Genomic DNA, 16529 nt, shown 5'->3' on the forward strand with positions numbered 1-16529 from the left:
CCATTATTTTCGGTTTTTGTAAAATTCAAACCTAAATCGTCAGTTATTGCTTTAGTTTCGGTTTTTTTATTTCGGTTATGTCGGTTTTTTTCCGTTTTTTGGTTTTCGGTTCGGTTTTTATTCATCCCTAAGTTAAAGTAAATTACATAAATTATTGTTTAAGGTAATCTACGTAAATGATTTATAATTTTTATTTTTATTTTTACTATGGTTTGGTTTGATCTCTCAAACAAAATGATTATATTACTCTTCTGTATTTATTTTAAAATTTAATTATTAACTTTTTGCTTTTTATAATTAAAATAATAAAAATGGAATCGACTATGGAATTTCTTGTAACTCTTCAACTCCTTCAACTCTCACAGCTATGACCAGTTTGTCCCAACAACAACAACTAGTCACCTTCGAAAACCATGACAAATTAACCAAGTCAAAAGAAACTAAAACCAAATCAAATCAAATCAAAACCAACAATCAACCAAAATCAAACCTAAAATCCTACTATCAAGATTAGGCAAATGGTGTTCTTAAGATGCTTAAAAGCCAAACCTGCCGATTTCAAGTTCTCATATAACATTTCTGATTTCTAAACCAAATCAAAACCTAAAAAGATTAGGAAAAAAAACTATTTGTAAAGATTAGAGATGATAGAGGAGGACGGGTGTTGCAACTCATTTAAAGGATGTAAATTGGTTTGGGGTCTCTTTTCTTTCAAAGGTTAACTTCGAAAAAACATTTAATTGTATTTAAATACTTGAATTATTTTAGAACAACACACATATCCATTGATCGTACTCCTAATTCAACACCATTTATTCATAAGAGAACTGAACCCTTGACCACTTAGGGGATGGGTACCTTCCAATACATATAATATCTCTAGGTTACAAGCCTTTTGGTATTGAAATACTTGAATATTGTATAAAACTTGAATGTTTCGTTTTTTTTTTTTCATCAATTAGTTTGAGGTTAAAAGTCATGATTTTCATACCAAATGACATATATGTTAGCTGGTGTTGACTAGCCCTGTCGAAAATACTCGTTACCCGAATTACCCGTCCGATTTTTTCAGGTATCGGGTAACATTTTTTTAATTATTTTTTAGATTATAGTTTTTATTGCAACTAACAAACTCATTATATTGACAAAACTTCATAACATAGCAAAATTATGGTTACAATTACCTTAAACATTTTAAACTTTTAAACTAAGATCTTTAATTATTTTTTTTAACATTTTATTAGATTAGATTAAACTGTTAAAATATTACTTAATATCTCAATTATTATTGACTAAAAATTATCAATGTTCAAAGTTTGAGAAACTTCGTTTATGTCTCGTTTGTTTATATAAACAAGACTAATAGAGCACGACATATTTATTTTATTAAATTTATTTTTAGTTGTCATTTAAAAAAATTTATATATTTCGGTTAATACCCGAATTACCTAAACTTGACCCATTACCCGAATTACTCGAACTTCATTTGGGTCGGGTAACGCGTAATTTTTTTAACATGGAGAAATCGAATTATCCAAAACCCGAAAATATTATCCGATCAACACTCCTAGTGTTGACATGATATCCTATGACTTAGGATTCAAGTCTGTTTATGTCAATGGTATAATTTATCAGTAAATTAAAGACTCCATTTTTCCTTTAAAAAAACTAACTATTACATAATTATTGAATGTCATAGTCACTGACATGATACACAGATCATTAGTTTTAAATATTAGAAGTGTTAAAATTAAGATAACATTTTTCCATTGTAACATTTATGATATTGATGTCACTGATTTGAATTATTAAAAGTTTGTATCATTTTTGTTATAAGAACCATTTTTCTCTTTTATGTAGCTAACACCAATATTTTTACTTAAATTGTCTGTTATATAAAGATGCACACAAAAACCGGTTTATTCAAAACTAGATCCAATCCGAAACCGGATTGGATCAAAACCAGTTTGATCAAAATCGGATCGGATCGGATTTAAAACCGGATTGTAAATCAGATCATAATCCAACAATCCAAATCGGATTTAATACCAGAAATCATAAACTGGATTTTCCAAAAACCAGTTTGAAAACCGCTCTAAAATCCATTCAAACCAGGGATTAGCATACGACCCGTTGGTCCGGACCGAACCGAAAAAAATCGGGACCGGACTGAGTATTCATATTAGTTACCGGTTTTTGAGTTTTGTTTTTACCAATAATCCGGTTTCGGGTTTGGACCACACCGTACCCGGAATACGGGATTTAACCCGAACCAGACCCGAAAACATTTTCACTTTAATTTCTTTTATAAATATCATAATAATTTTAAAATATATAGATTTAGAGATTGAATTATTAATTCATAAACAAGATTTCTAAAATGTTACATCGTTTTAATAACCCAATCAAATTATGTTTGAAATTCATTTAACATTACATACATTTATATCAAGTTTTCATTATAAATTCGTAGTTAAAATCTCTACATTTTACTTTACTATCTTACATGAAAAGCTTATAGATATGTAATCTTCAAAATATTTCATCTCGTTAAAAACTAATCAAAATGTTATTATTATACCATATCAAGCTCATAAATGACTTTTTATAATACTAAATACTTCACCAACCCAACATATATATAGAATTCAAACAAAAGCCACAAATAATACTTATCTTTAAAATTGCTTAATGATTCATGAAAACAACGTGTTTAAATCCTCCATACTTTAAGAATGGAATAATTTAATTGAATTCAAACATTCCTCAAAAAGTAAAAATTATACATACACCCACGATTAAAAAAAAATTGTTACCGGTTACCTTTGCATTCATCTTCTTTTATGTAATTTTTTAGTTGAATTGTACGAACAACAAATATACGAAGAATGGATGTTACATAGTAAAATTATAATTTGAAATAATATACTAGAGTCTAGGGGTATGCACGATGCGGTTTGGTGCGGTTAAGAGTCAAAACCGCAAACCGCACCACATATGCGGTTTGAGATTTACAAAAATCGCAAACCACACCGCGAATGTTCTAAACCGCGTTTTGCGGTTTGGTGCAATGCGGGCGATTTTAATGCGGTTTGCGGTTTGAGAATATTTTTTTTTCGTTTTTTTATATTTATGTGTTGCTTACGATCTAAAAAAACATAATTAGAAAAACTAATTTTTTTGGTCCCTGTAGTGCTTAATCAAGGACACATGATGTTTAAAATCTACAATTATATTTTCTTCCTGTACCAATCGTGAAGTGAAATGAAAAAAATTCATAGAATACATTTGTTAATATTAAATATAATGTTTTTAATTCAAGAAATTATAATGGTTTTAATTCAAAAAAGAGTTTAGAATGTTTATACATGTCAACTAATACATTCTTAATTATAAAATTGCAATGATGCCATTTTAAGTATAAAATTTATGATTGAATCACAAAACCTTTTTGAAATATAACTTGATATTTTGAATGACTGAATGGATCTTTTATATATATATATATATATATATATATATATATATATATATATATATATATATATATATATATATATATATATATATATATATATATATATATATATATATATATATATATATATATATATATATATATATATATATAATGCGGTGCGGTTTAAACCGCAGTTTAGTAATCATAAACCGCAAATCGCACCATATATTGCGATTTACAAAAACTACAAACCGCAAACCGCACCGCGAACATTGAAAACCGTATTATGCGGTGCGGTGTGGGCGGTCTATGCGGTTTGTTGCACACCCCTACTAGAGACTAGAGAGTAACACGACAAACAAAACTCAAAAACATAAACAAGAAAGATATGAAATCCAATTTGGTACCCGACACAAGATCGAACAGAAACCGTAAACAACACTGCCAAAGTCTAATTCGATCCAAAACCTGAAACACAGTTTACTACCTGAAACAAGACCGGACTGAACCCGAACCCGATACACCAAAAAACAATCTGGTTTTCGGGTAAGACAATTCATGATATTTGGTCTTCGTGTTTTCGGTCTGCAAGCCGGTCTAGTCCGGGTCTAGCCTGTTGCTCATCCCTATTTCTAACCCAACAAAAACCGGATCAAACCAATTTGTATCTTCCATTGGGAAACCAGTCAAAACCGGTTTGAAACAGGATCGGATTAAAGGCAAACCAAATTGATGATGACGGAAGCGAAACCGGATCGGATCGGATTCGGGTTTTATGCACCTCTCGTTTATATTAAGTCACCGACATTATGGAGTAGAAACTTTAAATTGTGACAGGTTGATTTTGATCCACAAAAGCATTACGTGACATATGATATCAAAGTGAATTTTACTTCAAAAGCAGCATGAGAATAACATCCAAAATTAGTTTGTTCAGTTGTCGTTCAATTATCTTGGTTTAACAACAAAATTCTAAATTCTCATCCGGATTCAAAATATCTACAAAAGTAAACATGGAACTAATTTCTGCAATTTAAAATTTTTTGTATCTACAAAAGTAAGCATATGGAACTAATTTTTGCAATTATCATAGTAAAAATAAGACAAAATTGCAAAAATGGTCCCTGTGGTTGGCAAAATTATGTAGTTTTGGTCCAAAGCGAAATATTGGTGTACCACTGGTCCAATTTTAGATATCTTGTGTGGTTTTGGTCCTTATCGTTGTATTTTCTTGTGTTTTTGGTCCACATCCTACCTAAAATGACTAATATGCCCTTTAAATAATTATATTTTAATTTAATTAATTTATTTTTTATTCTTATAATAAAATAAAAAACAAAAACAAAATAAACTCTCTCTCTCTCTCTCTCTCTCTCTCTCTCTCTCCACCATCATCAGACCACCCATTCCAATTAAGTCACACTCCACCACACCCTAAAATAGGACCACCATCACCACCACTCCGACGATGACTCTGTTACCCTAGCTCCGGTGGCGGCTTCCATTGCGAGATCCACAACAAGATACATGATACGACGGCAAGACATCTAGATGTCATTAACAAACTTAGGCTCGAACAACTGGAATCACAAAATCTAGTGAAAGATTCAACTGAAGAACCCTAAATTCGCCGTCGTCGACCACCCAGAACAACTGGACTATCACCACCATCGATCGTCGTCACGTTCCCCACGGTTGCTCGATTTCTACACCAATGTTTGGTTTTAGCTCGAATTAGGAGGTCAATTTCAATCTCAGATCCTTGAAATTGACTTCGTATCCTCTTATCCTCATCTTGTTCGAAAGAAGTAGAAGTTGATCTGGGAGGAGGTCGGGGAAGTAGAACCCTAGCCCTCAACTCTCTTTTGCTCTGATTGTGTCGCCACCATCAACCTCACTTGTTCCCTTCAAGCTACCTTTTGCAACATCGGCCATTCGATAACAAAATCAACATCAATCCACATTTCAACGCATAAAACAATTTTGTAGTTCAAGACGGCCTCTGGAGAAAGATGGATCTGTGGTTCAACATCCACCATTTTCTATAAATCCGTCGATTTTTCGACGTTTTGGTTTGATTTTTCAGGTGAATGGTGGTGGCGAATGGTTATCAGGTTACGAAAGGAGAGGTGATGGTGGGGGAGATGGAGGTGGTCGGGCAGTCGGCAACGAATGGTGGTGATGAATGGAGATAATGGCAGGAGGAGTGAGAAAGAATGATTGTGTGTGTTCTTAAGGGGATGGTGGAGAACAAGGATTGGTAGCAGGTGGATGGTGGTGGTAAACGACGATGATGAAAGGCGGATGGTGGTAGTGAACGAAAATGGTAGTAGGAGATCATGGTGGTAAATGATAATGGTGGGATATGTTGAATGTTCTTGAGAGGGTAACACCTGGAGGGTGTTCTTAAAAGAGAGAGAGAGAGAGAGAGAGAGAGAGAGAGAGAGAGACTTTTAATAATTAAAAACAATAATATAAATATAGAAAATAAAAAATACAAATATAAAGGGCATAATAGTCATTTTAAGTGAACAAGGACCAAAAACACTAAAAAGATCCAATTTTGAACCCATTGTGCACCAACATTTCGTTTTGGACCAAAACTGCAGAAATTTGACAACCATAGGGACCATTTTTGCAATTTTGTCTAAAAATAATATGTCCATTTTTTTTACTTTGGCGGTCTTCGAGAAGGATGCAAAATATCATCAATTATTTCCTTCATTTGTTTCCCAACTTTGCGCACATTCTTTGCAACACCTGATGCAGCTACATTTGCATTTCTTTTAAATCTGTTTTTTTTTTTTTATGAAAACAATAAATTAGTATAAAGATAATCAAACCCATCACTTGAGATAATTTGAAATGGGTTTCTCATCAAATGAGAAAATTACTTTTTTTGGTCCCTTAGTTTATTCAAAAGTTACAGTTATGGGCCCAAATAGCTTCCTTTTTCAATTTTGATGCCTATTTTGAACTTTTGTCCATGAGTTTGCTCAAAAAACAGTATTCTTTACAGTTACTTCTTTTGTAATTGCGGTGCCTGATGCCCTGATTGATCTTTACAATAGTTGAAAATAGGCATCAAAACTGAAGAAGAAAACTATTTTGGACCAAATCAAAACTTTTGAACAAACTCATAGAAACTTACAACACGATCTTTGGAGTTAGGGTTTCCTTCGTTTGCTCCTTTTACTTGTTCGCCTACTTCTGACATCTGTTTCACTCCCTATTCTCCTTGATAATGCAAAACCCTATTATGATTAGCAAAAGATTTTTCATGTATCTTTTTCATTATGCATCGACCAAACTATAAATACAATAGAAAATTACAGTTTTGGTCCTTATGGTTTATGCCTATCTTAATTTTTAGTCTAATTTTTTATATGGTTGGCATTGTCGTTTACAAAAGTTGCATTTGTGGTCTCTAAGAGCATTAGGTATGGGCCCGTTGAGGTGGTGTTATAACAAGTTATAACACCATGGGGGAAATGGTGTTTATGGTGTTATGACCATGTTATGAGAAGGTTAAGAGGAGAAAAATAGAGAGAGAAGAAATGTGCAGCCAATCAATGTTCCCGTTTCAATATGTCATAACACCAAGGGGGAAATGGTGTTCATGTTGTTGTGACCATGTTATGAGATGCCACATCAACAAAAATATCACTTTTTGTTGTCCATACCGTATGCTCTAAAGCAGTTATGTTAATGGAAATCCATTAAATGGGTGTAAAATGACAAAAGTGCCTCTTTTTTTAATATTTGAGGGATCCTTTTCTGTAAACTATTAAGAAAATGTTCTAAAGCCATGGCTCCTTCCATGGAGCTTCATGTTTCTTTGTCTCTCCCTTGACAACAGCTCATTTGATGTTTTCCTTCCATTGTCGACAATAACTTCAACAACGACAACAGTTTCAACGACCAAGTCTCCACAATCCATTATCGGAACCCACATCCGTTGCCACCCCTTACCTATGTCGCCTACCTTCTTCTCTTTACTAGTTCGATGACCATGCACCACGTCATCACCATCGTTCCTCGTCTGCTTCTCTCTTTCACCAAATCTTCCTCCCTTTCCAAGTTTGTATATATGTAGAGTTGAAACTTACGTGGAATTTATTAGAAAATACTAGCTAGTTGTGTCTTTTTGTATTTATCCAAGGGTGTTTTTGTAACTTTTTATTCTATTTATTCAATTTCTCTATGCCTAATTGGGCATAAGAGAGTTTTTGTGAGTTACGCTCATATGGTATCAGAGCGTTAACCAATCCTCTTCCCCTCTTCTGTTCTTTCTTTCTCATCTTCATCTTCTTCATGACTAGTTCATCTTCTGATTCCCTCATCTCCATGAATACAGTTCTACATCTCATCTCCAATCGTCTCACACCTTCAAACTACCTGTTGTGGAAGAATCAAATTCTTCCCCTTCTCTCTTATCAGAACTTGTTGCCCTTCGTTGATGGCACCTCCTATGCGTTGTCGCCTACATTAATCATTGACGGCACATCGACTACAAACCTTGATTTTGCTGCTTGGCAATCCGCTAATCAAAGGGTTGTTATTCTCCTTCAGGCCTCCCTATCTGAAGAAGCTTTCTCTGAAATTGTTGGTATATCCTCTACACGCGACATCTGGTTGGCCTTAGAAGATGCTTACAGTAACTCCTCCGTCGAGTGCATTTAGAATCTACGTGATCAACTTAGACAGATCATCAAGGGTTCATCCTCTGTTGTAGAGTTTGATCGAAAATTTCATGCCCTATGTGATCAATTGGCAAATATTAGTAAACCTGTTGAATCTATATGCCCAAGAATCATTATGGAGTGATATTGCTAATAATATATGATCCTATAGGGTCACACCTTTATCAAGTTGACACATTTTGTGTAACGCCCTGATTCTCAGTATTGATTTAAATAAGAATTCTTTTGTTTCCAAGGTGTACTCGACGAGTTTGTTACCCTACTCGTCGAGTAGCATAGGGTTGGTTTGCAAATTTAGTGGCCTACTCGCCGAGTCCAAAAAGGGACTCGACGAGTAGGAGCTGGCAGATGAAACCCTAAATCTCGGGGTTTTGCACCCTATTTATAGAATCATATGTCCCTTTGGCCTCTTTACATCCCCTTGAGATTACAGAGAACCCTAATCTGTGTGGTGATTCATTCTAATGTGTTTTAAGCTTTGAAAGAGAATCCTTGGAAAAAAGAGCTTGGAGGGCAAGAGGCTAGAAGCAAGGAAAGTGTGGGGAATCAGAAATCTACCTCTGTTAGCATCCGTTAAAGGTATCAAGTCACCACCTTTAACTCATTTCTTTCTAGACCTCTTTTGGGTGAGATTTAGGGTTATTTTGGCTTGGTTATGATGATATTGTGGTGTATGAGCTAGATCTGAAGTTGTAACTTCAGATCTGGAGCCTTCTTGGGATTTAGATTCAAAAAGTTTGAGCTTTGGTCATGAATGAAGCCTCCCTTGAGTGTAAAGCCCCTTTATAAGCTTGGATTTGTCATTTAGAGCCTTTTTAGCCATGCATGCACGTAAAGTTTGCAACTTTGCGTGATAAGCAAGCCTAGGGAAGTTGGATCTGTAATTTGGGGCCTTGGCATGGCTCAAAAGGTGTTTGCATGGTTAAAGGACTGAAGGGACTTGACGAGTCGCATAGTCGACTCGGCGAGTCACATGAAGATAGGCATAGAACTCGACGAGTTGGATGAACAGCTCGGTGAGCCAAATAAAGATTGTCATAGACTCGACGAGTTGGATAAACTCGGCGAGTCGGTTAATGTTTCCCCAAATTGATGAATACATGTGAACCTGTCGAGTTTCAAGAAGGAAAACCCGACGAGTGGCCTTAGGGCTTCGATCGCGAACCATAGGAACTTGACGAGTCACTTCGGGGACTCGACGAGTGGACGAGTATTCCGAGGAACTCAACGAGTAGTCGAGGGTACTCAACGAGTAAGGGTCAACATGGACTGTTGACCTTGACTGTGACTTTGACTTTGACCAGGGGATTGACTAGTTGACTTATGGGGTACCTTGGAAGATTGAGAACTTATGAGTATGGGTCTATTATGATAATAGGTGGTGGAGTTGTTGTCGTGATCTGAGAGTTGGAGTTTAGTTACCAAGCTGACATTTGCAAGGTGAGTTATCCTCACTATACTAAGGGGTCTAAGGCACCAAGGTCGGCCTACTGGATTTGATATCCTAGCAGTTATTAATATGCTGAGTTGAGTTAGTGATGTATGCCAATTGATATGCTAGTCGGGTAAATCTGTAGGACTACTTGTGATATTGTATGATTATATGTATGTGCATTAATTATGATACATGTTGATATGTTATGTGGAATGGTTGAGGTGAGACTGTTTCGTGCGGTAATCCAACAAACCCAGGAGCATTCCAGTTACAGGCTAAGGGAGACTCGTATTGTGGGCTCGATGGCAAGCCAGATGTGAGTTGTGGGCCGAAAGCAATCCAGACTCACACTGTGGGCCCAGAGGGTAATACAGTCTGTAAAGCTGTGGACTAGGGGTGCAAACGAACCAAGCTACTCGTGAGCTACTCGATATCGAATCGTTAAAAGCTCGACTCAAGATCGATTTTAAACGAGCCCGAGCCGAGCTCGAGCTTAATATTAGGCTTGTTTATTAAACGAGCTCGAGCTCAAGCTTCTTTTACTTGGCTCGATTAGGCTCGCGAGCCTAAACGAGCCTACATATATATAATAAAAAAATTAGTTTTATTTTTATATATTAAAATAAATATTAACTTAATAAATACCATTTTAGGAAATTAGAGTATACCGTATACGAGCCGAGCCCAAACCGAGCCCGAGCCCATACAATTCTTAACGAGTCGATCTCGAGCTTCGTACCACAAGGCTCGACACGAGCTCGAGCTTGAGCTCGAGCCTATAAATATTTAAACGAGCCGAGCCCGAGCATGGTCAGGCTCGAGCTCGACTCGGCTCGTTTGCAGCCCTACTGTGGACCCATTTTATGTTGTTTCAGTTTGTTATGTTATGAAGTTGCTTACATGATTATGTGAACTGTATGTGTATCGGTATTTTGGGGGAACTCACTAAACTTTCGGGCTTACAATTTCAGTTTATTGTTTTGAGGTACTTCAAGAGATCGGGGTAAGGCTAAGGCGTGATCGTACAGCTCCTTACTTTTTATGAATTTGTTTCTGGGATACTCTGATATGATATTTTTTAAAACAATTTTGTAATGCTTAATGGATTTGAAATGTTTTTAAAAAGTTTAAATTGACTCGAATTTTTTTTATGGGTGTTACATTTTGTATATTTATTATAAATATGATTATTAATAAATAATATTAATTATTGTATTTTAATTAGGGAATAATTATTGTTTTGTAAAAATAATAATTATAAGAAAGTATAACTAGTTATAATATCATGTGGTATGAATTAATAAGTCGTGCACAATATTTTGGACTAGTTGAATTCTTTAGTCTTTTACCTAAAAACAAAGTTTATATTTTATAAACTTAGAGTTTATAAATTTAAAGAATCATCCTCTTTTCAAGAGTTATGGTCAAAAATATTTAAAGTATGGGGTTGCTTGTAAACCTCTATGTTTTGTCTCTAGAAATATTTTATAGTATTTTAATCAAAATACCTTCCTTTGCATGGACTATATAAAAGATGTATGAAGATCAATAACCATAGAATCACACACACACACACACACACACACACACACATATATATATATATATATATATATATATATATATATATATATATATATATATATATATATATATCTTTGTCTTTACTATTATATAAAGCATATTCAACATTTCTTGAATTTTAAGAGGTACAAGATACAAAGCTTTTTGTACAAATCAATTATGCATAACAAAACCATTAATACTTACCAAAACTTTAAATACTTGAATTAAGGAAGGTTATTAAAAAATTAATTTGGAGCAAAATAAAATTTTAAAATATTATATCCATCAAAATAAGTTAATTTATATTTTTTAAACTAGATGCCGATAATAATTAATTTACATCAAATGTATAAACATACAATATAAATATAAGTTCTAAACATAAATATTTTAATTAAAAGTGGTAATTTTTCTTATTACATAATAACTAATAACAAAATCTAATAATTATTTCCCGTAAGAAAACTATTAGCCCAAAAACCTATATATCGTCGTTGCTTTGCGCAGGCACACATCTAGTGTATATATATATATATATATATATATATATATATATATATATATATATATATATATATATATATATATATATATATATATAATGACGAACATTGCTAATTATTATATGGTAGAATTATTATTATATGGCAGTTAATGGTTCTTACATATAAATTTATTAAATGATAACACGGAACCATTGGTGAGTGAGTGGGGTCAAATCCCTCTATTTGGAAATGGATCGTAAAAGCCCTATTTTTACAAAGCAAAAAACTCTTGGAAATGAGACTATCTTTGCAATGATAAAACCAAGGAAAACCACTATTTTCAAATTTTATAGTGACTCAATCTTACTTTTGGTTTTTTAATGAGTAACCAGTAGATGTTCAAAAATAGTAGTAGCACTAGGATGTTGCATATTAACAAAACCAATGTAATTTTTTACATCATTTGTCCATTTTTTTTACTTTGGTGGTGGACGCAAAATATCATCAATTTTTTCCTTGATTTGTCTCCCAACTTTGCGCACATTTTGCGCTACCTCTGATGCAGCTACATTTGCATTTCTTTTAAACCTGTTTTTTATTTATTAAAAAAAATCAAAAAGAACCCATCACTTTTCATTGAGATAATCTGATATGGGTTTCTCATAAAACGAGTAAATTGCATTTTTGGTCCCTTAGTTTATTCAAAACTTCAGTTTTAGTGTCTAAGCTTGCTCAAAAACAGTTACTTCTTTTGCAATTGTGGTGCCTACAGAGATTAGGGACTTACACCACACCAAAACTGAAGAAGAAAAGTATTTTGGACCAAAACAGAAAGTTTTGAAAAAACTCAGTGACCAAAAATGTAATCTATCTTTTTTATTAAATTTAAAATGCAACATTTATTGAATAAAAAGATACATAACACAAAAACTTGCCTGGTAAAGGAATCGGAATCAGTGGCTTTTTCTTTAGCATAGTAAGCCTGAAAATTGAACAGTTGATTCTGTTGTAAGAGAGCTTGTTATCCACTTATCCATATCCAATTTTTGTGTGTGTGTGTGTGTGTGTGAGAGAGAGAGAGAGAGCCTGGTATCCAGCAATACAGATTGGCGCCTCCCTTTGATGCTGCATATCATCAACATACAGGGACTCACCAAGACAAGCGTATATAAAATGAAAGTCTTTTGTAACGTTCATCTCTGGTTTTCCATAGTAACTGCCAGGAACTAATCATAAAAGTTCAAATTAATTCATTAAATGTATGTTCAACTTTGAAATCATTCACAATTCTATGATTTACAAACCAATAATCTGAATTCCAAAGCATTCACGATGAGAGAGAGAGAGAGAGAGAGAGAGAGAGAGAGAGAGAGAGAGTACCAATTTCAGTACAGGAGAAGCCGAGGCAAACAGGGTTACCAGAATTGAATCTTCTTAGGAATGAGGAATAGAGCAAACACCCTGTGCATGCTTTGCCCATTCTGAAAAAACCTTCATCTTTTAAACGCTGTATTTCAGCGTCCATATCACCATCTTTGGAGTTAGGGTTTGTCCCTTTCATTTCTTGGCCTCCTTCTGCCATCTTCTAATCTCGTTGATGAATGTGCAAGAGTCTGCCAACATTCCATTTCCAATGGCAACATATATGTCAAAATCCATCATTGTTTCATTTGCAATGCCAAAAAATGTGCAAAACGCTATCAACAATTCATTGTGGACTCAGATTGCATCTTAGAAAAACAGCTTCTGAAATCGTTCTTCATCCCGATTGAAACCCAAAAAGAAAAACGAAATACTTACCGTAGATTAAGGGAAGTCGTTCGGCTTTCAACACCTTTACGTTCTCGTTTGATTTCAGTGCTTCCCGCGTTCCACACTACGTCATCCCGTTCCCAAGAGAAAACACGAACTAGGGTTTTTTTACCTTTCGCACAGTACAAATCATACAAAACTGATTTTTACCGTCTTTATTAGTTTATTATATAAATTAGATCCTACTCAGCATCCTATCCGGACTCATTTAGCCACATCAGCCATAGCTTTTTAAGGAAGAAACCTGGTGTAAATAATTGTTCTTTTTAATTTTTTATCCAAGGGTTTTCTAAAACATTTTAAAATATTAGGTTATATTTTTATTACATTAATAACCTTTTATTTAGTTCATAGTTAATCTTATAAAATACAACAAACACATATTAATACTATTTCAATGTGTTGAAGTTTTAATATGAACACGATACAAACGACGTGTTTTTACACTTGATATGACATAAAGTCATAAACACGAAATCGAATTCATCTCAATCTCATTTAGGGTTGTGTATTTTTGTCCTCTTGTATTATTGATCAACACCCCACCCCTATTTTTAAGAACCAAACTCCATTTCAACAAGTATTAATGATAATCCAGATAATTTCATGTGGTGTAATTTGAACACAAAATAAGAATTTAATGGTTGTATAAAAAAATATAAAATATGAACAAAAATTAAAATTGTTTACCCTCTTTAGTCATTTACCGATCTCATATATTAGGTATATGCCAATTGGGCATTAATCTACTACAACCGTTGGTAATTATATAATTTGAAAAATAAGAGTTTAATGCATACAATCCAAGAACACTTTCATAAGCCAAAGATGCTTCTTTTGATGTTGGGGCCCACCTTTTGAATTCAAGGTCTTGAGGTCGCAAACGAGTCCATAATTTGATCTTCCATGATTGAAGTCTATAACGTGTAAATTGAGATTGGAAGCATTAAAGAAACAAAGACGTATACACACATTCACCAGCTTTATAAACCTAAGAATGCTTTCATATACATACAAACCTTATACGCGTGTAATACACACATATAAGTCAAAAATATGGAATCCAATCATGGTGAAAAATATTGGGGTTTTCTTTACTAAGGCACATGTGTTAGGTAATTTTTGATTACTTTACACTAATTAATTTATTAGTATAAATTAGATGATTAAATACATTCCAAGTTATTGGGGGATAGCATATTGGAAGGACCCGGTATTAGAAATGTAATCCATGTTTTATTGATACCCAATTTGGTGGAAACGTCGAATCCAACACAATTATTGCCTTATTAATAATGTATTTGTTAGGAAAATAACAAACAAGAGTCAGCAGTTTGATAGAGAATTGTAGTTAGTGAACTTAGCTACTAAAATGAGCACTGAGCCACTGATAGTGGTGGGTCCACCGAATTCTCCTCCTAAACATTTAAAAAAAGGAAATAGGGAGAAACATTAACCCTGATATAACAAAAGACTTAATAGGCGTGTTTGGCACGGAGCTTTTGGAAGCGTTTGGGAGCTTCTAGCTTTTAGCTTTTGACAAAACGCTCTAGTTTAAACAAAAAGCTTCGTTTGACAGTACGAGCGTTTAGCTTTTAGTTTTATCAAAACGCTCCGATTCTAAAAGCTACTTCATGTAGCTTTTAACAAAACGCTCCGGAGCTTTTGAAATCAATTTCCATAATTACCCTTAAAAATATATTTATATACTTTTTTATTTTTAATCAATTGTCCTTTTATGTAATTTTATATATTTCAAAAGCTTCCAGCTCCTTTTGCCAAACATTCATATAACAAATAAAAGCTACAGCTTTCCGCTACTAGCTACACGCTACCAGCTAACCGCTACCCGCTTCCAGCTAACAGCTACTTTTGCCAAACACGCCTAATATGTTAAAATGGGATAATTCTACAAACAATAATAGCGATGCATATAGATATACCCCAACTCGCATATTTTATCCATTCTACAAACTAGGCAATGTATGCCATCAAATAATGTCACAAGGGGTAGCACACCATGCTTATGCATATGAGGGTTTTCTAGAATCATGCCCATGACTCTTTAGATGGGTATTCTACAAATAAGGGATCTCAAAGTTATTTGTCCACTTAAGTCAACCCAATCCTAATATGAATGCACATAGAAGGATCCTCTAAAAATCATTTCAAACTATGCATAGAATATCACAAAAAAGAGTTTCATGAATGCAAACAAGTACCATTGGTACACACAAAGCAAGCATGATCATAATATATTATATCAAACCAAAAACCATCATATAATACATCAAAATAAAGAATCAATAATCAAAGTAAGTATAGGGGACTTGCACTCTCGAAAAAACTCACCTTAGCCAAATCTTGTGATCCCCAACTCTTTAAGGTTCAAGTTTCTTTATTTATACCTCCTTTACATCACCTAATAAGTATGTATTAAAGGTTACAAGATGACCAAAATACTCATATATAGGTACCGACTCAACTTACAAAGTTTTCTAAAGCTCAAGGCTGCTCGGCCCAACCCTGTACAACTTAGAATGCCAAAAATGTTGATTTTTACCCATTTGGCCATTATACTTTGTGTAGGGTCTTAATGTTTTAAGAATGGTTCCGATAGACTCTTAATCACTTAATAATGATTACGAAACTTCTAGAATAGATCAAGATAGGTAAACATGATGATTCACATCAATCCATTGATGATTAGATGACTAGGAACTCAACAAACTTAAAAAAACAACAATTGAGAGATAATCACAAATTAACTCAACTAGATTGATTATAATCTTAAAATCATCAATGAAATTAATTTGACAAGTTAAAAACAATATTACGTCTAAGCCAACCATTCAATTCATGATTTCATCCACCATAAATGATTCAAATTGGAGTTATAAGGCTTTTTTCTTATAAAACATTTGCGTGTTCATTGGATCATTAAACCATTTTCAAAATCTTCAGTTACATGTAATTTTGAAATCATTACTTATTTTCCAACATTTTACAAAATGATTTGAGATTACCATTGTTTAGAAACTGGTTTAATCCATTCCGGTGGTAGGTCA

The 16529-nt window shown here is 33.8% G+C and overlaps 1 long non-coding RNA gene across 2 annotated transcripts; it reads right to left on the reverse strand.

Moving 5' to 3' along the window:
- Positions 1 to 11958: 11958 nt before the first annotated feature.
- LOC145029138 (uncharacterized) lies at positions 11959 to 13585 on the reverse strand. 2 transcript variants are annotated; one of them, XR_013676390.1, is made up of 5 exons: positions 13450 to 13585; positions 13030 to 13262; positions 12804 to 12875; positions 12585 to 12631; positions 11959 to 12237 (listed from the first exon to the last, which is right to left on the reverse strand). It is a non-coding gene; the product is annotated as an uncharacterized LOC145029138 (long non-coding RNA). The 2 variants fall into 2 exon arrangements; XR_013676389.1 differs by having other exon boundaries at positions 12585 to 12875.
- Between the last annotated feature and the right edge of the window lie 2944 nt (positions 13586 to 16529).

Source organism: Lactuca saligna, chromosome 2, assembly GCF_052625555.1.
Source record: "Lactuca saligna cultivar CGN05327 chromosome 2, ASM5262555v1, whole genome shotgun sequence".
Lineage (NCBI taxonomy): Eukaryota > Viridiplantae > Streptophyta > Magnoliopsida > Asterales > Asteraceae > Lactuca > Lactuca saligna.